Source organism: Leucoraja erinacea, chromosome 2, assembly GCF_028641065.1.
Source record: "Leucoraja erinacea ecotype New England chromosome 2, Leri_hhj_1, whole genome shotgun sequence".
NCBI lineage: Eukaryota > Metazoa > Chordata > Chondrichthyes > Rajiformes > Rajidae > Leucoraja > Leucoraja erinaceus.
Genome location: NC_073378.1, coordinates 61,545,870 through 61,573,353, shown reverse-complemented (window position 1 = coordinate 61,573,353; position 27,484 = coordinate 61,545,870). Strand labels below are relative to the sequence as shown.

Genomic DNA, 27,484 nt, shown 5'->3' with positions numbered 1-27,484 from the left:
CTAACACCAAGACCCGGTGTGCGACCTCGCATCACCCAGCGTGGCTTTAATGGCCGCGGGACAATCGTCATCGCCAGCCGGGGGCTTTGACTTTGCCTCTGACATCGGGGGGGGAGAGTGCAGTGGAGAGAGAAGTTTTTTTTGGCCTTCCATCACAGCAATTTGATGGATGTTTATGTAAAATGTATGTAAAATGTAAATTATGTTGTGTCTGGGGTCTATGTGTTTGTAATGTATGGCTGCAGAAACGGCATTTCGTTTGGACCTCAAGGGGTCCAAATGACAATTAAATTGACTATTGACTATTGGAGGTTCTACTGCAGTTGTACAGGGTCTTTGTGAGACCACACCTGTAGTATTGCGTACAATTTTGGTCTCCTAATCTGAGGAAAGACATTCTTGCCATAGAGGGAGTACAGAGAAGGTTCACCAGACTGATTCCTGGGAATCGCAGGACTTTCATATGAAGAAAGACTGGATAGACTCGGCTTGTACTCGCTAGAATTTAGAAGATTGAGGGGGGGATTTAATAGAAACTTACACAATTCTTAAGGGGTTGGACAGGCTAGATAGAGGAAGATTGTTCCCGATGTTGGGGAAGTCCAAAACAAGGGGTCACAGTTTAAAGATAAGGGGGAAGTCTTTTAGGACAGAGATGAGAAAAATATTTTTCACACAGTGGTGAATCTGTGGAATTCTCTGCCACAGAAGGTAGTTGAGGCCAGTTCATTGGCTATATTTAAGAGGGAGTCAGATGTGGCCCTTGTGGTTAAATGGATCAGGGGGTATGGAGAGAAGGCAGGTACAGGATACTGAGTTGGATGATCAGCCATGATCATATTGAATATATATCGAAGGGCCGAATAGCCTACTCCTGCACCTATTTTCTATGTTTCTATGTTTCTACAAATAGAACAGAAGGTGAAGCCAGCTACTAGTGATGCTGTCACCTCACCTCGGATAACTACTCATATTGGGGCCGGGGTAGAAACCTGTGTCTTCTCTATCTTACCAGTTCAGGTAAGGAATAGCAAGACAAATACAGAGTTGCAAACATATGCGCTTTTGGATCATGGAAGTTCGGCTATCTTTTGCACAGAAAGCTTGATGAGAAGGCTGGACCTACTTATCGGAACAAATGCTTTGAAGGCATTGGAACCTATACAGATTGTGAGGAGTCAAGGTGATGGACCGTTTGCTGTGAAAACCCTACTAGGATGGGTTATCTATGGCTCCTTGAGAAAGAACAACGAAAGCCTGAACCGGAAGAACTACCCTGCCACTGCTGTTAATGAAATATCTACTGCTAAATTATAAAAGCTATTGATCAAGCAATACAATCATGACCAATGAAAATACCAGTAAGGAATCTGAAGAAATGTCCAGGGACGAGTTAAAGTTCTTGGATATCATGAAATACTCAGTAAAGATGATAGACGGACACTATTCTCTGGACTTACCTTTCAAACAAAAAAAGTATTAGTCTGCCGAATAATCGTCATATGGCAGAACAATGCACCCAGAATCTGAAACGCAAGTTTGTCAAGAATATGAAATTTCATGAGGAATATACGTATTTCCTGAAGGATATGGTTGACAATGATTATGCCGAATTAGTACCAACAAACCAACTGAATCGAAGTGATGGAGAGCTTTGGTACATTTTGCACCATGGGGTGTATCACTTGAAGAAAGAGACCTTGAGGGTGGTCTTTGACTGTGCTGCATTCTTCAAAAGAACATCAGTTAACTGTCAACTATTGCAAGGTCCAGACCTTACCAACTCAGTCATTGGAGTTCTCATTAAATTCAGACGAGAACCAATTGCTTTGATGGCTGTTTCATCGTCTGTATCAGTAAAACACATTGACTACCTGAAATTCTTATGGTGGCCTGAAGGGGATGCACAACAAGATCTTGTTGAATACCGGATGAAGGTACATCTCTTTGGAGCAGTGTCATCACCAAGTTGTGCAAACTTTGCATTAAAGATGACTGCAGAGGACAATAAAGCTCACTTTCCAGAAGAAGTGATTACCACTGTGAAGAATAATTTCTATGTGGATGATTGCTTAAAATCCATGTCTACTGAGCAGGAGGCAATTCAAATGGTAAAACATCTGACTTGCCTCTGCAATGAGGGAGGATTTATGCTTTCCAAGTGGATCAGCAACAGTCGTGTTGTATTGGAAAGCATTCCACCAGATGATAGAGCCAAAGAGACCAGGGAGTTGGATTTGGACAAAGACAATTTGCCAATGGAAACTGCACTGGTGTATTGAAACTGATGTGTTCAAGTTCAGAATCTCGATTCAAGTGCAACCATGTACACTGCCAGCCAAGTTGATTTTGCAGGATCTTTGTCAGGAAAAACTTGGATGGGATGAGAGTATAACACAAACTTCCTCTCACCGATGGACAGAAGGGTTAGCAGATCTCAACAAGATCTCAGAATTCAAAGTGGACCGGTGCATGAAGCCTACAAGCTTTGGTAAGATCAAAAGTGCATAGCTACATCATTTCTCAGATGCCAGTGAAAGTGGCTAAGGTACTGTTTCATATGTAAGACTGGAAAATGACAACAAAGAAGTACATGTTGCATTCTTAATGGGAAAGGCCAGAGTGGCACCATTGTAACAAATGACAATTCCCAGAATGGAATTTACTGCCACAGTCTTAGCTGTTAAAGTTGAAATATTGCTGCAAAAAGAACTACAGCTTCAACTGGAAGAATCTATCTTCTGGACCGATAGTACTACAGTGCTTAAATACTTCAACTATGAGAACAAACGTTTTTTGACCTTTGTAGCAAACAGAATCTCTTTTGTACAGGTGCACAACCTTTTATCCGAAAGCCTTGGGACCAGACACTTTTCGTAATTCAGAATTTGTCGGTCTTCGGAATGGATATTTTTTAGCGTAGATTTTAATGGCTGGCTCAGTGGTAGAGTGTTCGGCTCATATCCGCAAGGTCGCGAGTTTGCGCCTTGATCCCGGCAGTTACTTGGTCGCGAGTTTGAGTCTTCAATGCCGTTTTTTCTTGCAGAATAAATGTTTGTATGAAATGCAGTGTAGGAGAGGTGTACTGACTGTGTCTGCAGAACTTTGGAAGTGATTGCCCACCAGTCTAAAAAGCCACTGTGTCTCCCTGTCCCTGGGATAGCAGGGGGCGATCAAACAGCACAATACCCCCCTCCCCCTCCAACTCCAGAGGAATCCGCTCCCCGATGGGCTGCTACGGCGACAAGTGGCAGTTTGCCCACAGCCCGAGCTGCGCCACCCCAAGAACACCTTGCACACCATCCGCTTCTGCCCCTACGTGTTCCTCTGGAGTTGGAGCGGGGCTGGGCTGGAGTTGCTGCTGGCTGTGGGTCTCTGGGATCTTCGTGCTTGCAGTGGGCCTGGGGGTCGCTGTCCCGTTGGTCCTGACGTCTCCGGCCACCCCCCTGGACTGGAGCTGAGACTGGGAACTGTACCGCCCTTGCCCCCTCCCTCTGCAACTGCAAACAACCCCACTCTCCCGCAAGGGCGGTACATTTCCCGGAGGATAGCAGGTGGCCGGAGACGTCAGGACCAACAGGAACCCGCTCCCCGATGGGCCCCTACGACGCCCCGAGCTGCGCCCCGTCATCCGCAACCCAGGTTCCTCTGTAGTTGGAGCGGGGCTGGGCTGGGCTGCTGTTGGCTGTGGGTCTCTGGGTTCTCCGTGCTTGCGGTGGGCCTGGTGGTCGACGTCCAATTGGTCCTGACGTCTCCGGTGACTGCACTGGCCTGCTGCCATCGCCAACGTGAAGACAGTGCAAAGCCCCCACGCCGGTGCAATGAGCGGGGAGCTGGAGAGGGGAGGGATGGGGTCACACACATGGCCGGGGAGCAGAGGGGTGTGGGTGGGGTGAAACTGAAGGGAGCGACAATCTGCTGCTGCCTGCACGCTGAGTTAAAAAGTTCCCACGCAAGACTCACGATACACTGTGTATCGTGTCTACCGTGGGAACTTTTTAACTCAGCGGGCAGGTAGCAGCATATTGTCAATTATTAACCCTCCCGCGCAATATACCCTCACCTTCTCTTTTATGGATGGGGATTTAGTTCCCCTTTCTTCGAGGACCGACCGGAGATTCCGCTGTCACCTCTGTGGGCCGCCCTCGGTGAACGTCCTGTCTCCCTGTCCCTGGAATAGTAGGGGGCGATCAAACAGCACAATACCCCCCTCCCCCTCCAACTCCAGAGGAATCCGCTCCCCGATGGGCCGCTATGGCGACAAGTGGCAGTTCGCCCACAGCCCGAGCTGCGCGACCCCAAGAACAAGACGTACCCCTTGCACACCATCAGCTTCTGCCCATACGGGGAGCGTGTTCCTCTGGAGTTGGAACGGGGCTGGGCTGGAGTTGCTGATCTGGGATCTCCGTGCTTGCAGTGGGCCTGGGGGTCGGTGTTCCGTTGGTCCTGACGTCTCCGGTGACTGGCACTGTGCTGCTAGCATCGCGACGTGAAGACAGTACAAAGCCCCTGCGCCGGTGCAATGAGCGGGGAGCTGGAGAGGGGAGGGAAGGGGTCACACACATGGCCGGGAAGCAGAAGGGTGTAGGTGGGGTGAAACTGAAGGGAGCGACAATCTACTGCTGCCTGCACGCTGAGTTAAAAAGTTCCCACGCAAGACTCACGATACACTGTGTATCGTGAGTCTACCGTGGGAACTTTTTAACTCAGCTGGCAGGTAGCAGCATATTGTCAATTATTAACCCTCCCGCGCAATATACCCTCACCTTCTCTTTTATGAATGGGGATTTAGTTCCCCTTTCTTCGAGGACCGACCGGAGGTTCTGCTGTCACCTCTGCGGGCCGCCCTCGGTGAACGTTTTCAAGGACCTTTTTTCAAGGACCGAAAAAATGTCGCTATTCGGAGGTTTTCGTTATTTGGATCTTCGGATAAAAGGTTGTGCACCTGTATTGGGAGCTACTAACGTTTCACAATGGAAATACGTTAACACAAAAGAAAATCCTGCGGATGAAGCTGCTAGAGGACTGACAGCAGACCACTTCTAAAGCAATAAGAAATGGATCAATAGGCCAGAGTTTCTCTGTAAGCCGGACAGAGAATGGCCAAAACTTGAGCAGGGATTTGAAATCTCTGCTAATGATCCAGAAATTAAACAAAATCTCACAGTGACCGTTATTGCTAAAGATGCATCAAACACAACAAATAATTTAATTACCCACTTTTCATCGTGGAGTAAGTTGGTGGCTGTGGTAGCTTGGTTTCTTAAACTAAGAACAAGGTTATTGCTGTTTGCTTGAAAAGGATTTTTTAAGGTATCTTTGAAGAAGATCCTGAAATACTGAAGGAAAGGGTTGAAAAGAAGATGCAAGTTTTTAAGGCATCATACGGCATACAGGATTTACATCCTGATGATCTCAAAGAGGAAGACATGATTATCTCTGACAAAGACAGAAATACAAAGAAGAAATATCAACCTTAGAGGCTGGAGTACATGGTGTCACAAGAAACAGTCAATTGTACAAACTTGATCCAGTATTGGAGGAAGGACTTCTGAGAGTGGGTGGTCGTCTAAATAGATTGGCAATGCCTGAAGAGGTTAAACATCCTATTATTCTCTCGAAGGATTTTCATACTTCAACCTAACCTTCAACTTTCATCCTAATTTGAGGAAGGACATCCTTGTGATTGAGACAGTGCAGCGTAGGTTCATGAGATTGATCCCTGGGATGGCGGGACTGTCATATGAGAAAAGATTGAAAAGACTAGGCTTGTATTCACTGGAGTTTAGAAGGATGAGGGGGATCTTATAGAAACATATAAAATTATAAATGGACTGAACAAGCTAGATGCAGGAAAAATGTTCCCAATGTTGGGCGAGTCCAGAACCAGGGACCACAGTCTTAGAATAAAGGGGAGGCCATTTAAGACTGAGGAGATAAATACTTTTTCACCCAGAGAGTTGTGAATTTGTGAAATTCCCTGCCACATAGGGCAGTGGAGGCCAAATCACTGGATGGATTTAAGAGAGAGTTAGATAGAGCTCTAGGGTCTAGTGGAATCAAGGGATATGGGGAGAAGGCAGGCACGGGTTATTGATTGGGGACATGATCACAATGAATAGCGGTGCTGGCTCGAAGGACCAAATGGCCTCCTCCTGCACCTATTTTCTATGTTTCTATGTAACATTATTGTTACAACATATCCATTAGTTGATCGGACATGGAGGAAGAAGCTTCATGCTGTCAAAACTTTGGGCATTTGTGTTTTGGACTCTATACTGGGTATCATGCCTGATGTTAAGGGTTTGGTGGGCACGGTACGACTTCAAACTAAGAACAATGTTTTAATAAGACCAATAACCAAGTTATGCTTTCTTCTAGAAGGCGAAGGTGACGAAAGAATCGCTGAAGAAGTCTGAATGCGGATATATAATGCATGCTATTTTTTCTTTTTGATATGTTAAGCCTTTATAGCTACATTTTTGATGTCTATTAGTAATTGCCTCGTTATATGCTGAGAACAATTAGGGGCTGGTATGTAGTAACCATTTAGCTTAACTCGGTATGTTATAAATTATAACCAATTACCTTTAAACTTTATCTGCCTGTAATTATGTGGGTGGGATTTATTTCGTAGTTGGAGGTGTGTTTGTGGCTGGGATTTTTCACGCAGACACGCACATTTTTAGTTTAGTTTGGAGGAGGCATGGGGTAGGCACAGCTTTTGACCATGCACGAGTTTGACTACGAGTAAGATCAAAATGTACTTAAACAAGAAGAAGTTTGGATGAATATCTTACTGTTTTTACCACGACAATAAAGAAATTATTAATCAAGAGACTGTTTTGAAGATTTATCCTTCGATGGCATTGAATGTCTCATGGCGAGCTCACATGCATAACGAAGCTATCCCCTTACCCATGTCTTCCATCATAGTGGCTAGAGGAAAAAATTCCTTGAACGGTATAATAATCTGCCACTACATATGCAACTGGTCCAAGTTTTCTGTGGCGCTCCTGCAAGAGGACCACTGAGATAGTTAAATCAGTTGTCATAATTTCTAGTGCAAAAGGCAGGATTGGGTCTTGTACCTGCAAAGCTGGGGCCTTGGCCAGGGCTTGCTTTGGGTCCCTAACAGCCTGAGTGTGCTGTTCGGTCCATACCCATGGAGCATCCTTTTTCAAAAGCCCCGACAACGGGGAGGCTTTGGTGGAGAAACCATAGGTTTCTGCAATACCCAACCAATCCTAGGAAGGATTTGAGTGTTTTCATATTTATGGGGAGAGGTAGTTGCAAAATTGTTTCAACGCATTTCCTTTCAATCTCCCTTTTCGCATAGGTTACTATCGTACCCAAATATGTTACTCGTGGCTTCAAATCTGGACGTTTTTAGGATTAACTTTGTAAAGCTAACAGTTCACTGAGGAGTTGAAGGTGTTCTTCCCTGGTGTTTGTTTGAAGTAGCAGGTCATCCACATACTGAATTAGACACTCTGGTTGTGAGAAACTATTAAGCCCGTGTGCCAACCTTCTGTGGAGAATTGAGGGAGAGTTCCTGAAATCCTTAGGGCAAACAAGTCCAGGTATACTGTTGCCCCTGAAATGTGAAGGCACATTTATATTGGCATTCCAGCTTCAGACCAGAATCCATTACTGATGTCTAAGACAGTAAAATACTGAGCCTGTGGGATTTGCCACATCATTGTTTCAGGACTGGTTACTACCGTAGGTGCAGTCAGTGGAGTGATTTTATTCAACCAGTAATCAATTGTTAATCACCAAGAACCATCTGACTTCCTAACTGGCCAAATAGGTGAGTTATTGGTTGATGCCACTGGGCGCAGCACTCCCTGTTGTAACAAGCTGGTTATTACAATAGACAATAGGTGCAAGAGTAGGACATTTGGCCCTTCGAGCCAGCACCACTATTCAATGCGACTATGGCTGATCATCCACATTCAGTAACCCGTTTCTGCCTTCTCCCCATATCCCCTGACTCCGCTATCTTTAAGAGCTCTATCAAGCTCTCTCTTGAAAGTATCCAGAGAACCGGCCTCCACCGCCCTCTGAGGCAGAGAATTCCACAGACTCACAACTCTCTGTGTGAAAAAGTGTTTCCTCATCTCCGTTCTAAATGCCTTGCCCCTTATTCTTAAACTGAATTATTCTTATTACCTTTGAGAATTCCCCTTCTGCTAGTTTTGGGAACCCATACTGTTTCTGTGGTTTTGAATCGGGGCCGTCAACAACCACTTCGCCCTTCATCCGGCTACTGTCATGTTTGAGTGGCGAATACAGCTACATGCTGACTAATAGTCTCCAGCACTGTTGCATCCTCAGACATATCTGCAGGTTTAACCCATAACTCACCAGTTGTGCAGATTCTTTCAGCATATGTCCCAACTGGGACTTCTGTGGGTACCTCAGTGACTTTGCCAATTTGCCAAATACAGCAATTTACTGGATCAAATGATAATTTATATTTCCTCATGATGTCGGAGCCTAGTATGTGCTCTGCCTCTGGGTACAATTCGACTTATATAGCTGGGTGATGACCAACTGAATTTCCCATTTTAAAATCTGCAGGGTCGGTCTCAAATTCGTTCTGTGAGTGGCCTGTGAAGCCATTCAAAATGATTGTCCGTTTGCTATGCCATGATCGTCCTATTTCTTTGGATGTGTTAAGGGTGGTACGGGAGCCTCCGGTATCCCATTAATATACAGCGGGGAGGCCCTCCACCTCACCCTCTACTAAAGGTTGTCCCATCCCATTTGGCACTACAAACCCATGTTGGAGAGGCCTGACCCCTTCAAGCGTTTGGGTTAGTGCCCGGGAGTTGTGGATACAAAGAGTTAACACTACCCATGCTGGCAGTGCTGGCTTGAAGGGTCGAATGGCCTACTCCTGCACCTATTGTCTATTGTCTACCCGGCCCTGTCAAAGGTGCCATAGGAGTGAGACTGTCCTGCTTCTCTGGGTCCTTTCAGTGATACATTTCGATTTTCTGTGCATAGCCCCTGCTCTCGCGCACTCGAGCGAAGCACTCGGCAATCTTTAGCATAGTATCCCCCTTGACCACAATTGTAACACTGACTCTGATATCTCAGACCCTCATTCCGATTAGCTCTCTGATATTGGTTTTCTCTCCTCCCTGCCAGGGATCTGTTTGGTGGGGGTGGGGGGGGGGGGGGGGGGGGGTGGTGGTGGACCCCAATAACCATTGCCATCTCTTCCTTTTCTCCTTCCCTCATTTTCCCATACTGGAGCTATGTTTTAATAGGATTCATTCTTCCCTTCTTGTTTGTTTTAAACTTTGTAGTTTCTCTAACCACCTTCTCCCAAGCTCGTACCAAACGTCTCAATACCCATGCTTCTGTGTGTGTCGGGTCACTTGGGTCAAAGCTTTCACATGCCAGTCTACAATCGTCTGTGGAGTGTGTTACCAGGGTCCTGGTCCATTTATTATCATTAGGTGCCTGTAAGTGTCACCGATCTAGACCTGGTCCATATATCCATTAAAATGCACCCATAATCGGCTGGCATAAGCTGTCGGGTGTTCCCCTTTTTCTCTCTACACCTATTCAAACCTTCCACTGGATCTGCTCTATCATTATGGCTTCTTTCATGGCCTGCTGCCCCCCCCCCCCCAGTGTTCTGTGGGTCGGGTAACGCTGAATGTATGATAGGGCTGAGATGCAAGCAGGAGTTTTTTACTGGAATGCATTTTGCTATCTCAGACAGTTGTGCTACTGTAAATTATGTGCTATATGTTATTTTCCCATGGCCTGCCTGTGCTCCGGGGTTTGTTCGCCGTGCGGTAAATGGGTTCATAGGGATGGATTCGATGGGTGTGGATGGAATGACGCCCTGAGTTCCATTCCAGGGGGTCGTGGCCCCAAATCCCACTCCAATTCTCCATTTCTCTCTCCATATCTTCGGGCTATCTCATCCAATTCTCCCCAATCTACTTAATTTCCCCTTCAACTACATTAGAAGTTCCGAAGGTGCACGTCATACCTCTTCGAATTGAGAGCTGCGACTTTAACTTGTCAATTTCATATTGGCACTTGACATCAGCTGGTTTTTATTGCCATGACCACCCTGAGGCCAGACATCCTCCTGGTCTCAGAGGTGGCCAAAAACATCGTCTTGTTGGAAGTAACTGCTGTGGGAGGACCCGTCTGGACGAGGCCCACGAGAGGAAGAAGACAAAGTTCTTGAAAACAGGTACACCCTCCAGGGAGCTGTCGGGGCAGACGACGCTTCCAGTACGAGCTGCGGATAGGTCAGTGACTCGAATCCTGGCGCTGATGCAAGACTGGCGAGACCGACAACAGGCAGAGCCATAGTGGTGGGTGACTCCATTGTCAGAGGTGCGGACAGGAGATTCTGTGGTGACAGGCAAGACTTGAGGAGGGTGTGTTGCATTCCTGGTGCCAGGGTCCAAGACGTCTCGCACCGACTTCAGAACATCCTCGAGAGGGTAGGGGAGCAGCCGGAAGTAGTTGTGCATGTAGGCACAAGTGACATGACAATAGACAATAGGTGCAGGAGTAGGCCATTCGGGCCTTCGAGCCAGCACCGCCGTTCAATGTGATCATGGCTGATCATCCCCAATCAGTACACCGTTCCTGCCTTCTCCCCATATCCCCTGACTCTGCTAACTTTAAGAGCCCTTTCTAGCTCTCTCTAGAAAGTATCCAGAGAACCAGCCCTCTAAGGCAGAGAATTCCACAGACTCACAATTCTCTGTGAGAAAAAGTGTTTCCTCGTTTCCGTTCTAAATGGCTTGCCCCTTATTCTTAAACTGTGGCCCCTGGTTTTGGACTCCCCCAACATCGGGAACATGTTTCCTGCCTCTGGCGTGTCCAAACCCTTAATAATCTTATATGTTTCAATAAGATTCTCCTCATCCTTCTAAACTCCAAAGTATACAAGCCCAGCCGCTCTTTTCTCTCGGCATATGACAGTCACGCTGTCCTGGGAATTAACCTTCTAAACCTACGCTGCACTCCCTCAATAGCAATAATCTCCTTCCTCAAATTAGGGGACCAAAACTGCGCACAATACTCCAGGTGTGGTCTCACTAGAGCCCTATACAACTGCAGAAGGACCTCTTTGCTCCTGTACTCAACTCCTCTTGTTATAAAGGCCAACATGCCATTCGCTTTCTCCACTCACTGCTGTACCTGCATGCTTTTCCCAACTTTACACCATTTAAATAATAATCTGCCTTCCTGTTTTTGCTACCAAAGTGGATAACCTCACATTTACCATATTAAACTGCATCTGCCATGCATCTGCCCACTCACCCAACCTGTCCAAGTCATCCTGCATTCTCATAGCATCCTCCTCACAGTTCACACTGCCACCTAGCTTTGTGTCATCTGCAAATTTGCTAATGTTACTTTGAATCCCTTCATCTAAATCATTCATTTATATTGTAAGTAGCTGCGGTCCCAGCACCGAGCCTTGTGGTACCCCACTAATCACTGCCTGCCATTCTGAAAGGGGCCCGTTAATTTCTACTCTTTGTTTCCTGTCTGTCAACCAATTTTATATCCATGTCAGCCCTCTACCCCCAATAACATGTGCCCTAATTTTGCCCACTAATCTCCTATGTGGGACCTTATCACAAGCCTTCTGAAAGCCCAGGTATACTACATCCACTGGCTCTCCCTTGTCCATTTTCCTGGTTAAATCCTCAAAAAATTCCAGAAGATTAGTCAAGCATGATTTCCCCTTCATAAATCCATCCTGACTCGGACCGATCCTGTTACTGCTATCCAAATGTGCTGCTATTTCATCTTTTATAATTGACGCCGTCAGAAGAGGAAGGAGGTTTTGCAATGTGAGCATAGAGAACTAGGTAGGAGGCTGAAAAGCAGGACTTCTAGGGTGGTTATCTCTGTGTTGCTTCCAGTACCTCATGCTATTGAGGGTCGGAACAGGGAGATAGGGGATCTGAATGGGTGGCTGAGGAGTTGGTGCAGGAGGCAGGGATTTAGATTTCTAGATCACTGGAATCTCTTCTGGGGCAGTGGTGACCTGTACAAAGGGGATGGTTTGCACCTTATTTGGGGGGACTGACATTCTGGCAGGCAGGTTTGCTAGTGCCACACGGGTCGTATTAAACTAAACAGTGGGGGGGTGGAGTCAACAATGTGGAAGCGTATGCGTGCAGTTAACGGGAAAGAGAGGGTAGGAATGATCACGTTTAAACTAACGGCAGGGGAATGGGAACAAATGCAAGGAGACAGAGGGCCATAAAACGAGGACAGAAACAAAAGGTAGAAAGGAGATAAGAAAAAAACAACCTGAAAGCTTTGTGGCTTAATGCAAGGAGCATTTGTAATAAGGTGGATGAATTGAATATCCAGTTAGAAGTTAAGGGAAATGATATACAGTGCATTCTGAAAGTATTCATACCCTTTCACTTTTTCCACATTTTGTTTCGTTACAGCCTTCTTCTAAAATGGATTAAATTAATTTTTATATCATCAATCTACACACAATACCCCATAATAAAAAAAGTGAAAACAGGTGTTTATAAATTTTTGCAAAGTAATTAAAAATAAATAACTGAAATATATGATATGATATGCCATTTATTGTCACTATACATGTACAGTGAAACTGAAAGCTGCTCGTACTCAGTGCATACATACAATTTTACACAAAAAACAAGAAACAGAAAAACAAAACAGAAGGGAGATGGGGGGGGGGGGAATAGGTGCACAAATTCTACGGCGCTACATACATATATACATATATACAGATGGAAGTCCGTGTTGGGCGGTGTAGTCAGTGCATGTGTGGATTTGAATTTATGGTAGATATAATTCTCGGGAAGCAGCTATTCCTGAGTCTGTTTGTCCTGGATTTGATGCACCTATAGCGCCTTCCAGAGGGCAGCAGGTCGAACAGTCCAAACGCAGGATGGGAGCTGTCATTGGTGATCTTCTTTGCCCTGCTAAGGCAGCGGGAGGTGTAGATGTCCATCAGGGAGGGGAGAGGGCAACCAATGATCCTCTGCGCTGTCCTGGTTACCCTCTGAAGCCTCTCCCTGTCTGCCATGGTGCAGCTGCCATACCATGCTGTAATGCAGTATGTCAGCAGGCTCTCGATGGACGAGCGGTAGAAGGTCAGCAGCAGGTTAGAGTCCAGGTTGTGCTTCCTGAGGACCCTCAGGAAGTGCAGCCGCTGCTGAGCCTTCTTGATGACCGCCGTCGTGTTGTCCGTCCAGGAGATGTCAGCAGCGATATGGACGCCGAGAAACCGGAAGGTGTTGACCCTCTCCACACACTCGCCGTTAATGTGTAGGGGGACTAAGTCGGTGCTGTGCCTCCTGAAGTCGACAATGAGCTCTTTTGTTTTCCTGGTGTTCAGAGCCAGATTGTTTTCTGAGCACCAGGTTGTCAACTTCAGGACTTCCTCTCTGTAGGCTGCCTCGTCTCCCTTTGAAATAAGTCCGACCACAGTAGTGTCGTCAGCAAATTTGACGATGCGGTTGTTGTTGTGGGCCGGACTACAGTCGTAGGTGTAGAGACAGTATAAGAGGGGGCTTAGCACACAGCCCTGTGGGGAACCGGTACTCAACCTGCGAGTGGAGGAGAGGTGGGGGCCGAGTCTCACAGTCTGGGGCCGGTTTGTGAGGAAATCCTTAATCCAGGCACATGTGACAGTGGGGAGGCCGAGAGTGACCAGTTTACCAATGAGGATGTCCGGGATGATTGTATTAAAGGCTGAACTGAAATCCACAAAGAGCATCCGGACGTAGCTCTGCCCCTGCTCCAGATGGCTCAGCACAGAGTGGAGAGCTACGGTGATGGCGTCTTCTGTGGATCTGTTTTGGCGATAAGCGAATTGGTGGGGGTCGAAGTCTGGTGGTAGATAGTCCTTGATGTGCTGGAGGACCAATCTCTCGAAGCACTTCGTGATTACCGGAGTGAGGGCAACAGGACGGTAGTCATTAAGGCTGGTGATGGGAGACTTCTTCGGCACAGGGACGATTGTGGCTGATTTTAGACAGGACGGAATAACTGCCTGGGCCAGGGAGAGATTGAAAATTCTGGTGAAGATGGCAGTGAGCTGGTGGGCGCACGCTTTGAGCACCTTACCAGGGACTCCATCTGGGCCGGTAGCCTTCTTGGGGTTCACTGCCAGGAGCACCCGTCTGACATCGTGTTCCCCGACAGTGAGTGGGGTAGTACAGGAGCCAGGTGAGGGTGGGAACAGGGCTGTAGCAGGTGAGTGCTGCTGTTGTGATTTTTCAAAGCGGGAGAAGAAGCAATTTAGCTTTTCTGCCAGCGGCGCACTCAGGTCTTCTGACTTTGTGGCACAGCCTCTGTAGTTGGTAATGTCTTGTATGCCCCGCCATACCTCCCGTGTATTATTGCTGGACAAGTGGGACTCTATGCTCCTCTTGTGGTCCGCCTTGGCCTTTTTAATACCACTTTTCAGGTCGGCTCGAGCAGCCCTGTACAGAGCTCTGTCACCTGACCTGAAGGCAGCATCGCGGGCTCTGAGGAGTGTGCGGACCTGGCTGGACATCCAGGGTTTCTGGTTTGGGAAAACCCGTATGTTTTTGTCTACAGTCACATTTCCGATGCAAAACTTGATATAGTCCAGCACCGATTCTGTGAGAGTTTCCAGGTCCTGGTGTTCGAATATGTCCCAGTTTGTCTGGGTAAAGCAGTCCTGTAGATTGGAGAGTGCATTTTCAGGCCAGGTTGTAACAGATTTTATGGTGGGCCTGGCACTGCGTCTGAGGGGGGTGTAGGCTGGAGAGAGCAGGTACATTTACGCAAGTATTCAGACCCTTTGCTATGACACTCAAAATTGAGCTTTAGTGCATGCTGTTTCCATTGACTATCCTTGAGATGTTTCTACAACTTGGAGTCCACTAGTGGTAAGTTAAATTGATTGAACATGATTTGGAAAGGCACACACCTGTCTATATAAGGCTCCGCAGTTAACAGTGCATGTCAGAGCAAAAACCAAGCCATGAAGACGAAGGCATTGTCCGTAGACCTCCGAGACAGGATTGTGTTGAGACACAGATCTGGGGAACGGTATAAAACAATTTCTGCAGCATTGCAGGTCTCGAAGAGCACAGTTACCTCTGTCATTCTTAAATGGAAGAACTTTGAAACCACCAGGATTCGTCATAGAGCTGGCCGCCCGGACAAACTGAGCGATTGGGGGAGAAGGCCCTTGGTCAGGGAGGTGACCAAGAATCCGATGGTCACTCTGACAGAGTTCCAGAGTTCCTCTATGGAGATGGGAGAACCTTCCTGAAGGACAACTATATCTGCAACATTCCATCAGGCCTTTTTGGTAGAATGGTCAGACGGAAGCCACTCCTTAGTAAAAGGTACATGACAGCCCGCTTGGAGTTTGCCAAAAGGCACCTTTACAAGATTCTCTGGTCTGATGAAACCAAGATTGAACTCTTTGGCTTGAATACCAAGCATCACGTCTGGAGGAAACCAGGCACCGTTCATCACCTGGCCAATACCATACCTATGGTGAAGCTTGATGGTGGCAGCATCATGCTGTGGTGATGTTTTTCAGCAGCAGGAGCTGGGAGACTAGTCAGGATCAAGGGAAAGATGAATGGAGCAAAGTACACAATTCTTGATGAAGACCTGCTTCAGAGCGTTCTGGACCTCACACTGGGGCAGAGGTTCACATTCCAACAGGACAATGACCCTAAGCACACATCCAAGACAATGCAGGAGTGGCTTCGTGACAAGTATGTGAATGTTCTTGAGTGGCCCAGCCGGAGCCCAGACTTGAATCCGATCGAATATCTCTGGAGGGACCTGAAAAGAGCTGTGCATCGACGCTCCCCATACAATGTAACAGAGCTTGAGAGGATCTGCAGAGAAAATGGAAGAAATTACCCAAATACAGGTGTGCCAAGCTTGTAGCGTCATACCAAAGAAGACGAGGCTGTAATCGCTGCCAAAGGTACCTCAAAAAAAGTACTGAGCAAAGGTGCTGAATACTTATGTAATAGTGAAAAATTTCTAACCAGTTTTCGCTTATTTATTATGGGGTATTATGTATAGATTGATGATAAAAAAAAATAATTTAATCAATTTTAGAATAAGGCTGTAATGTAACAAAATGTTGAAAAAGTGAAGGGGTCTGAATACTTTCAGAATGCACTGTAGTTGGAATTATGGAGACATGGCTCCAGGGTGACCAACTTTGCATGCTAATCATGCAGGGGAATTCAATATTCAGGAAGGATAGACAAAAAGAAAGGAGATATGGTGGCATTGTTGGTTAAATAGGAGATTAACAAGAAGAGACATTAGTTTGGATGCTGTAGAATTCGTATGGGTAGAACTGCGAAATAGCCCAGAGCAGAAAATGCTTGTTGGAGTTGTATACAGACCACCAACAAGCAGTAGGGAGGTTGGGGATAGCATCAAGCAGGAAATTAGGGCTGCGTGTAGCAAACGTACAGCAGTTATCATGGGTGACTTTAATCTACATACAGATTGGGCCAACCAAATTGGTCACAGGGCTGAGGAGGAGGATTTCCTGGAATGTATACGGGGTGGGTTTTTAATCAATATGTAGAGGAACCGACTAGAGGGCAGGCCATCCAAGACTGGGTATTGTGTAATGAGGAAAGATTAGTTAGCGATCTTGCAAAGCCCCAGGAACAACAGTGGCCATAATATGGTGGAATTCTACATTAGAATGGAGAGTGGCACGGTTAATTCAGAGACTAGGACTTAAAGCGAGGAGACTTTGAAGGTATGAGACAGAAATTGGCTAGGATAGACTGGCAAATTATACTTAAAGTGTTGACAGTGGGGATGCAATGGCAAAGATTTAAAAACCGCATGGATGAACTGCAAAAATTGATCATCCCTGTCTGGCGAAAAAATAAAACGGGGAATGCGGCTCAACGTGGCTAACGAGGGAAATCAAGGATAGTGTTAAATCCAAGGAAGAGGTATATAAATTGGCCAGAGGAAGCAGCAAACCAGACGACGGATAAATTTAGACCTCAACAGAGGAGGACAAAGGGGTTACTTTAGGGGGGGGGGGGGGGGGGGGGGGGGAGCAGCATGAAAAAAGTGCGGGGAATATAAAAGACTAAAAGCTTCTTTAGATATGTAAAAAGGAAAAGATTAATGAAGCCAAATGGAGGTTACCTTACAATCAGAGACAGGTGAATTTATAATGGGAAACAAGGAAATGGCAGAGCAGTAAAACGAGTACTTTGTTTGTGTCTTCCTCAGTGAAGACAACCATTCTCTCGGAAATACTAGGGGACCGAGGATCTAGTGGGAGGGAGGAACTGAAGGGGACCATCGACAGAATCTCTAGTTAATGTGATCTGGTTAATTGTGTTGGATCTTATGTACTTAATTCAGTAATAATTTTGTCAGGACTTTGTGTCTTTTTTGCTGAATACAATTACGAACGTATGAGAGCTTTATTGTGAACTAGACCAAATGGGACCCGTTGGGTCCCGTTCCCCCAAAGCAAAATTCCACCACTCACACATTCCCCAAATGCAACCCGTTCCCCCAACAAAATATTCCACCACTCACCCATAACCCCCAACTGCGCAGGCGCAGCTCATTTCCCCTCATCCCCAGCACTCCCTCCCCCTCCTCATCAACCTCCCTCCCCTCCTCTTCTTTCCCCTCTCCTCCTCCCCTCCCCCACTCGCTCCCTCACCTCTCCCTCCCTCTCCTTTCTACTACCCTCAGTCCCTCCCTCCCTCCGTAACCCCTCTCCCCTCCCTATGCCCCTCCTCTCCCTCTATCTCCACGCTCCCCTACTCCTCATCTCTCCCATATCCCACTTCCCCACTAAACACAATGTTCAAATAACAATAAACAATCCTCGCCCTCCCCTCCCCCATTCCCTCCCTCTCCTTACAACAATGTAACAAATGTATCATTGCACTGGGAGTTCTATCTTTGTTAACATTGTAATGGATTTTTTTTGAAAAGAGCAATCTTTTATGCAAATGAGATTTGGGATCCCATTATGACGTCATACTCTGATAACTTTGCAGTGCAGATGCAAGTGAATTTTGTCAAAGTGGGGTTTTGTCAAGAGTGTTTTATTGTCATATGTCCTGGACGGGACAATGACATTCTTACTTGCTACAGCACAACAGAATATGTGAATATGTAAACATTGTATATAACAGAAAAAAAAGAAAAAATTCAATAAATAACAAATATAGTGCAAATAACAAATAATAATATAATATTTTGTAGTTCAGAGCTCATAGCTTATTCATTATGTTTAATAGCCTGATGGCTGTGGGGAAGAAGCCGTTCCTGAACCTGGACGTTAGTCTTCAGGCTCCTGTACCTTCTTCCTGATGGCAGTGGTGAGGTAAGTGTGTGGCCAGGATGGTGTGGGTCCTTGATGATTTTGGCTGCCTTTTTGAGGCAGCGACTACGATAGATCCCTTCGACGGTGTGGAGGGCAAAGCCGGTGGTGGACTGGGCGGTGGTCACAATTTTTTGTAGTCTTTTTTGCTCCTGGACGTTCAAGTTGCCGAACCAGGCCACGATGCAACCAATCAGAATGCTCTCTACCGTGCACCTGTAGAAGTTTAGAATCCTCTTCGACATGCCGAATCTCTGTAATCTTCTCAGGAAGTAGAGTCGCTGATGTGCCTTCTTTACAATTGCATCGGTGCGCTGGGTCCAGGAAAGATCTTCTGATATATGCACGTTAACGTATAAAATGTGAATACCTTGTAAAATATACCATCTATCTGAACAAAACTTGATATAACACACCACAGGACAATGGTGAGTAAGGTAGGCCAAAAATTGTAGCGCTACCGAGTACCGCTTTGGCGTGATTTCAAGTATTCACTAAAGGGCCTGTCCCACGAGCATGCGACTCCATGCAGCAAGCGCAACCTAAAGGGCCAGTCCCACCAGCATGGGCCTGCATGCGGCAAGCACAACCAAACCAGAAGCGGGGGACGCGCGGAGGTCGAGTGAGTGACATGAAGTTTGAGCGATGTCCGCGGGAAGTTCATGTGTGACGTACGGCGTCAAGGTGGCTGCGGTCCGGCAGGCCATTGCGCCGCAGAATCTTTTAACACGGTCAGTTTTTCGGAGCCCCGTGCGAGGTCGGGACCAGCTCCACACAACTCCATACGGCTCCGGTGATCAAAATGGGACCGGCCCCGCAAGGCCGTACGGCACAAGCGACCATGTTAGGTCGCGCTTGCCGTATGTAGGCGCATGCTGGTGGGACTGGCCATTTAGGTCGCGCTTGCCGCATTGAGTCGCATGCTCGTGGGACAGGCCCTTAACAGATCACACGCCTACACACAAACAAGATGAGTGTACTGCCACGGCCTGCACATCCTACCCCTGCACATGCACAACCATGGCCAGCACATCATCGGCCGCCCTGCACATACGCACTGCCACGGCAACTGGTCGTCGCCAGGCACTTTCTCCCTCACTTTGCATTGTGGGAGATCTGGCCACCATTGCTCTCCGGTCGCCGCCTCGCCGCGATGGGTGAAACCCAGCGCAGAGTCACTCCCTGGAATATTTCTTGCTTCTTGGTTTCCTGGTCCTCCAAAAATATTCCAAATGGAATTTAAACTGGAGGTGGTGGAGGGTCCACCACCAAACTCCAAACTCTGAACAATAACAGCCTATTGCACTTTATCTGTTTCTTTATTGTGTATATATATGGTCTATGGTATAAAGACACACTGAACTTTTATCTATATTATGTTTACATATTCTGTTGTGCTGCAGCGAGCAATAATTTCATTGTCCTATCTGGGACACATGACAATAAAACTCTCTTGACTCTTGACTTGGACTTAAGCAAAAAAGGGTTCTTGGGAAAAAAGAGCTACCTTAAATTTAGTTGCGTCTGGTTGGGTAACTATAGTAGGGTGAAGGCTATTCCATGCTTTAATTGTGCAGGGGAACTCCATGGAGCAGCCAGCATCTCTGGATAGAAGAAATTGGGGGACGTTTCGGGTAGAGACCCTTCTTTAGACTCCCTCTGGTTTTAGTGTTTTTAGTTTAATTTAAAGATACAGCGTGGAAACAGGCCCTTCAGCCCACTGAGTCCACGCCAACCACCGATCACCCGTACACTAGTTCTATCCCACACATCAGCGACGTAAGTCAAGAGTGTTTTATTCTCTCACATCCTAGTTAGAACAATGAAATCCTTACTTGCAGCAGCACAACAGAATGTGTGAACATAGTACTCTGTAAACAATGTTATAAACGAGAAAACAATATATGACTTTATAAATAAATATATATATATGTATATGTTTGTATGTATATGTATGTATATGTGTGTATAATATATATACCCACACACACACACACAATTTCCCTCCTGGGATTAATAAAGTTCTATCTTATAGTATTGTGTGTGTCTATGACAAAAGACAAATAAAATACATTTAATGACAAATGACAAATAAAATTGTATTGTATTGTATTGTATTGTGTAGGAAGTCAAGTCAAGTAAAGTCACATTTATTTATATAGCACATTTAAAAAACAACTCTCATTTGGCCAAACTGCTTTACACTTGTTATAAGAATAGTATAAACAAACTACATACATATATACCTATAGCCCTCGCTCAGTGGACGTCAGGAAGGGCTTGGGAGTATAGATAAGTTTTTAGTCTTGACTTAAAGGAGTCGACGGAGGGGGCAGTTCTGATGGGAAGGGAGATGCTGTTCCACAGTCTAGGAGCTGCAACCGCAAAGGCGCTGTTGCCCCTAAGCTTATGCCTAGACCGCGGGATATTCAGCAGCCCCAAGTTGGCCGATCTGAGGGACCTGGAGGTGGTGGTGGGTGAGAAGACTTTTAATGTTTGAAACAAGTTTATTCATGGATAACCCCTTGAGATGGACAGTCATCTCGTTTTCGAGGGGGTCCAACATAAAACATACATAAAGGCTCTCATTGACCCACCTACCCACACACCAATCCCATAACCCCTCCATCCCCACTTGTTATAGTTTATAACAATTGTTAACTGACTTTACATATCCAATAATAATAACAGTTATATGTTACAACGCAAATGATCACACACAGAGCAAGCTAGATAAAGGAGCTTGAAGACTCTAATGCTAGAAACAGATACATGGTTTTATAAGGAAGGGTAAAAGTGTATTTTTAAATAGACGAAATGAGCTAATAGTTCTTATGGTACTAGGGAAAGTGTTCCAGTCAGAAGGAGCTTTGAATTTAAATGCACGTCTCCCAATTTCTTTGTTAGTTCTTGGAATGAAAAAGAAGGGTTGCTGAATATGTCTTAGTGAGTATGAGGGTGTGTATGGTAATAGGTCTTGTTTTAGATAAGAAGGGTAATTGAAATAGATGCATTTAAAGATGAACTGGAACCAGTGGTAGCATCTTCGAGCGTGGGGGGATAACCAGTTTAGAGTTTCATACATAGAACAGTGGTGAGTTATATATGGACACCTTAAAATAAATCTGCAAAGACTATTATAAACTACATTGAGAGGTTGAAGATGTGTATCAAATGTATTCTGATAGACAATATCAGCATAATCCAGTGTTGGTAGTAGTAGTTGAGAGACAATTATTTTTCTCATCTGAAAGGTGAAACAATTTATAAAGAAACTGCTAGATTACAGCTGAGTTTTTTATTAATCGTCTCACTATGTTTCGTAAATGAAAGCGTTGGATCGAGCCAAACACCAAGATATTTGAAGTTCAATACTTGTTCTAATGGTGATCCTTTAATAAATGATATAGTCAAATCTACAGAATGACCAAGGCCTTGTCTGGTACCAAATAACATACTGCATGATTTATTTTTATTTAAAATTAATTTGTTAAATAATAGCCATTTCTGAACAGAAGTAAGATCTAATTGAAGGGATCTTTCAATTTCTGATTTGTTAGTACTAGATGTATATAGCACTGCATCATCGGCATATAGTTGTGTTTGACAGTCAAAACAGATATTAGGGAGGTTGTTTATGAAAATAGAGAAAAGGAGTGGTCCCAAGGACGAACCTTGCGGGACACCCTTCTCAACAATTAAGAAATTGGATTGACTTCCATTAAAGGTGACACATTGGCGTCTGTTATGAAGGTATGAGTTAAACCACAGTAGATTGTTTTGAGAAAGACCAATAGAGTAAAGTTTATCAAGCAGTAGATAGTGGTCAACAACATCAAAGGCCTTGGTTAAATCAAGAAAGATGGCACCGGTGAGTTTACCATCCTCAGAAGCAGTGAACACATCGCTGGTGAGTTTTAACAGAGCTGTAGTTGTGGAGTGATTAGGTCTGAACCCAGACTGGCATGGAGATAGAATGTTGAAAGTTGAGACATAATGTGAAAGCTGGTTGAACACTAGTTTCTCAAAGATTTTAGCCACCGAGTTGATAATTGAGATGGGGCGGTAATTGTTAATATTGTGTGGTTCGCCTCCCTTATGCAGTGGAGTAACATTGGCACACTTCCATGCGGAAGGGTACAAGTTGAGAAAGACAAATTAAACAGGTCGCATAGTGGGTACATTAGAATATTAGCTCCTAACTTAATGAATTTAGTCTCAATACCAGCTGGTCCAGATCCACAATCATCCTTTAATTCATTAATAGCATGTTGAATGTCAACAGGTTTTATTTTTTGAAAAGAAAAAGAGCTTCTACATGTAGAGGTAGCTGGAAAGTCACATATAATAGATAAGTCAAATACAGTAGAGCTACATACAGTGGAGAAGTGCTGGTTGAAAGCATTGGATATAACAGCAGGGTCCTGAATAATGTCATTGTTGACCCGAATCTGAATGCTGATATTTTGATTTGATTTATTAAGAAAGGAAGAGGCAGAGACAGTAGGCTGTGGAAGAGCTGGGAATGGGAGGGGAAGGAGGGAGAAAGCAAAGACTACCTGAAATTGGAGAAGCCAATGTTCATACCACTGGGGTGTAAACTTCCCAAGCGAAATATGAGGTGCTGTTCCTCCAATTTGCAGTGGGCCTCACTCTGGCCATGGAAGAGCCAAAGGACAGAAAGGTCGGATTTGGAATGGGAGGGGGTGTTGAAGTGCTGAGCCACCGGGACATCAGGTTGGTTATTGCGAACTGAGTGGAGGTGTTGTGCGAAGCGATCGTCAAGCCTGCGCTTGGTCTCACCGAGGTTGATCATACGCTGAATAATCCAACCACATTTTTGGTTGGAAGTGGAAAGAAATAATAGAAATTGCATTCATTGCAACGTGTAAAAAGAGTTGAGATACTGTATTATAATTTTGCTGCATGTCCTTGTATATATATCATGTCTTGATTGGTGAATATGTTTAGTTTGTGACTTTATTTGAAGCAGAAATAATATGTGAATGCTTCGTTGAGCATAATTCCGACTGGCAACTACGCACTTCGTCTGAGCACATTATCGCATGCGTCATGCAAGCCGTCCCAAATGACCACCTAAACTGTCATTTGGCAATCTAAAAAGCTGCCTAGGTTGCCCGGCTGGAAACAGAGAAAAAGAGTTAAGTGAGTGCCCTGCCACCATTCACCCGGTACCCCAACGCAACCATTCCCCAACGCAATATTCCACCACTCATCCATAGCCCCCAAATACTCAGGCGCAGCTAACTTCCCCATATCCCCCAGCACTCCCTCCCCCTCCACCACCATCCTGCTTCTTTCCCCCACTCCCTCCCTCACCTCTCCCTCTCCTTTCCCCTACCATCAGCCACTCCATCCCTCCATAACCCCTCTCCGCTCACTATCTCCATCCGCTCCCTCTATCTTCCTGGTCCCCCACTCCTCACCTCTCCCCTATCCCACTCCCCCACTAAACACAATGTTTAAATAACATTACACCACAATTCTCGCCCTCTCCTCCTCCCCTCCCCCACTTCCTCCCTCTCCTTACAACAATGTAACAAATCTCTCATTGCACTGGGAGTCCTGTCTTTGTTAACATTAAAACAGATTTTTTTAATAAAGAACAATCTTTTATGTAAATGAGATTCGGGATCCCATTGTGATGTCATACGTTGGTAATTGGCAGTGCAGATGCAAATGAATTTTGTCAAAGTGGGGTTTTGTAAAGTTTAAAATGTGAATAACTTCTAAAATATACCATCAATCTGAATGACACTTGATATAATACACCACAGGACAATGGCGGGCCAAATATTGTAGCGCTATCGTGTACCATTTTGCCATAATTTCCATTATGCAATAACCGATCACACGCACACACAAACACGACCAAAGTTTTATAATTATGTATGTATATATATATATATGTGTGTGTGTGTGTCTGTGTATATATATATATATATATATGTGTGTGTGTGTGTGTGTGTGTATATATACTGTATGTGTGTGTATATATATATATACACACACACACACACACACACACATACATACATATAAATAAATATATATATACACACACACACACACACATATTTGACCAAGTGTTACATGGGAGGACTGGTCCCCAACGCAATATTCCGCCACTCACCCATAGCCCCCAACTGCGCAGGCGCGGCTGATGTTTTTAAAATTAAAAATGGCAATAACTTGCAAAAAATAAGATCAATGTGAATGCATCTCACTCCCTCTTCAGTCCCCTATTCCCTTCCTCCATTATTCTCCCTCACCCCACCCTTCACCAACCCTCCTCTGCTTCCTCCCCTCACCCCCTCTCTCCCCTCGCCATCCCTCTTCCTACCCCTATCTTCCTTCATTCTCCCTCATCCCCCAGCACTCCCTCCCCCTCCTCTTCACCCTCCCTCTTCTTTCCCCTCGCCTCCTACCCGCGGGCCCGAAGCAGCAGCCCCCGGACCTCACACTGGCTCGAACCTCAGCCCAGGGCCCGGAGCCATGCGTCCGTGTCTGTGTCCAGCGTGCTTTTATCGGAAACAGCGAGTTTTTTTAAATGTAAATGAGATCACATTGTGATGTAATGGTGGAACGCTGCTGTGTTTTTTAAAAGGGAGTTTTTTTTAATGTAAATGAGATCCCATTGTGATGTCATTGTGGAGTGGAACACTGTTGATGGGCAGTTTATGTAAATGAGATCCCACTGTGACGTCATACATTGCTAACGGCAAGGGGGGGCGCTGTTTAATTTTTTTTAAGTTTTTAAGTTTAAAATGTCAATAACGTGAAATATACCATCAATCTGAACAAAACATGATACAACACACCACAGGGCAATGGCGAGTAAGGTGGGCCAAAAATTGTAGCACTATCGTTTTGGCGGAATTTCAGGATCACATGGACAGTCAGAGAGACAGACATACTAAAAAACAAGATGAGAGTTTTAGAGATAGACAGACAGTCAGTCAGTCAGACAGACAGACAGACAGACTTGCCATGAGAATATGCAGAATTAAGAATCTGGTGGTTTGCATTTTCTGGTTGATTGTATTTGAGTGCAATTTGGCTATAAATTACCATAGAATCAAAGAAAATTATGTTCAGCTAATAGAGTTTCTGGAATCTCTTAAGGTTTAAAAATTACCACAATGTAAGATAACTATATAGCCATGATTACAACAGAGTAATCAACATTGCAAATTTTGTCAATTGTAGATTTGCTTTGCAAACATTCAGAGATTTTTTTTAACTATTATTTTTATTGTGAACATATTTCTAGAATTTAAAAACAATATTTTGATGAACTGACTACTATCTGTTAAAATAATAAGAACATTTTTTTGGATATTTACAAGACAGACATTGACAGACAACATGCATTAAGATAATTTTATTTTGCCTTTTTCACCTTTTCCACTGTTAATTGAACTACATCATGTTAAATAATAAATATTGTGAGGAGTTATTTTGAAAGAATCAATTTATATATTTAAAAATGCTCCCCGATTGCATTTTGCATCCAAATCTCTGTGCTTGAGTGGTTACTCCTGGACCTATCGTTATTTTCTATTACTTGTAATTTGTTGGCAATATTAAGTTGGAGATATATTATACCGTCGTTGTTGATGATCAAGCCAGAAATTATGTGCATAACCCAGAACATTAATCAATGAATAGATGTTATGTGAAAATCATATTTTTATTATCAATTATGCATTGCTTCAATCAGCCATCCATGTCTGCTGCATATGTAGAAAAAGCAAATGATAGTGTAACTTGCATTCATAAACATTTCAGCACCATTTCCCTATACTGAACAGATTTCATCAACAAATATGCAATTTAATTACTTTTTAATGGGACATTTGAATTCATAATGATTCTAAGATACCTGGTTTCTTTTCAGTTAGATTGAATGTTTTATTATCTGGCTGCTTATTTTCTGCTGTTGCCTCGTTGAGGAGAATCAAGTGTAGGGGAAAATGTGACATATATATCATGGACCCCATAATTAGTTGCACTTCAGTTCAGAGCTACAATTAAATCTGCTGTTTTGGCTGAGTTGATTCATTTATTTGTGTTTAATTGTTGAACTGAATGCTTTATGTTCAGAAAAGAAAAGGAATTTTTTTCTACTGACAAAAATTACATGATAGATTTAGGGAAAGAGACATGCAAAAGTAAACTAATGTTTATTGTATGTTTCTCGTTTTCCCAGATAATAACATCCACAGCAAGGAAGCATCTATTACAGTTGACACAAATTTCTCTTAGGGTTTTCCATTACCTATAAACTTGGCTATTTGAAAACACAGTTGTTTTTTTCAGTGACACATTGGAATTACCACAGCTGCAAAATATTCATTCATTTGTGGTTACTCCAGTCAGTTTGAAGCTTAATTTGTGTAGTGTTTTATCCTCTGGTCGTTTACTGATCCGATTTGGGCAGATCTACTCTTGTGCAAGTAATTTAAATGATTGGATACGAGGTTGTGAGCTCACTGTGTCTGGCTCAGGCTTATCTGCCAAAGGCTAAGCTGAACACAGCAAAGCCTCCTTCATACAGGCAAGACTCGGGGCTCCTGGCCATCTGTCCACACTTGGAATTATCTGACAAACAACAACCATACTTGTACGCACAGTGGGGAGAAGCAATTGTAAAACTAACTATTTATATTTCATAAAGGCAACAGTATATTTTGGAAGGTTAGTAATTTTAATTTGCCTTTATATATCTTTTATTGTACTACATTTGAAATCATTTTAATTTTTAAATTATTTAAATGTAATTTGTGTTACTAATGTTATTATATATTTCTCCCTAATTGAATAAGCTTTTGAAAAATTATCTTGAACTTCTGCAGACGGATAACCTATTTCAATTGGTATTTTTACAACTGCCCTTGAAACTGTATTTGTTAAAGCCATGATGCTTTTTGGTAATTGGTACATGAATCAGTATGCATTCCATCTTTGCTGCAAAGGGATGTTTCAATTTATGTTTGCATAATTGGTTAAAGTACAAAAAAATAGCAAGGGATTAAGTTCTTGTGTGATGCTGTGTCACTTGCCACTTTGACTATATTT

At 44.4% G+C, this 27,484-nt stretch overlaps 1 protein-coding gene across 13 annotated transcripts in view; it reads left to right on the top strand.

Annotated features, from left to right (window-relative positions):
- The window catches only part of zgc:110045 (uncharacterized protein LOC664755 homolog), a 156,920-nt gene that overhangs the window by 19,092 nt on the left and 110,344 nt on the right, over nucleotides 1-27,484 (top strand). Inside the window, exon 2 of one of the 13 annotated variants that reach the window (XM_055657592.1) lies at nucleotides 18,300-18,385. The exons of 11 other annotated variants lie outside the window; for them this stretch is intronic. The gene's annotated coding sequence lies outside the window, so the exon portion shown is untranslated. Of the gene's footprint in view, nucleotides 1-18,299; nucleotides 18,386-26,956; nucleotides 27,104-27,484 lie in introns of those variants that run through there. One more of the 13 variants, XM_055657601.1, reaches the window with a different exon arrangement.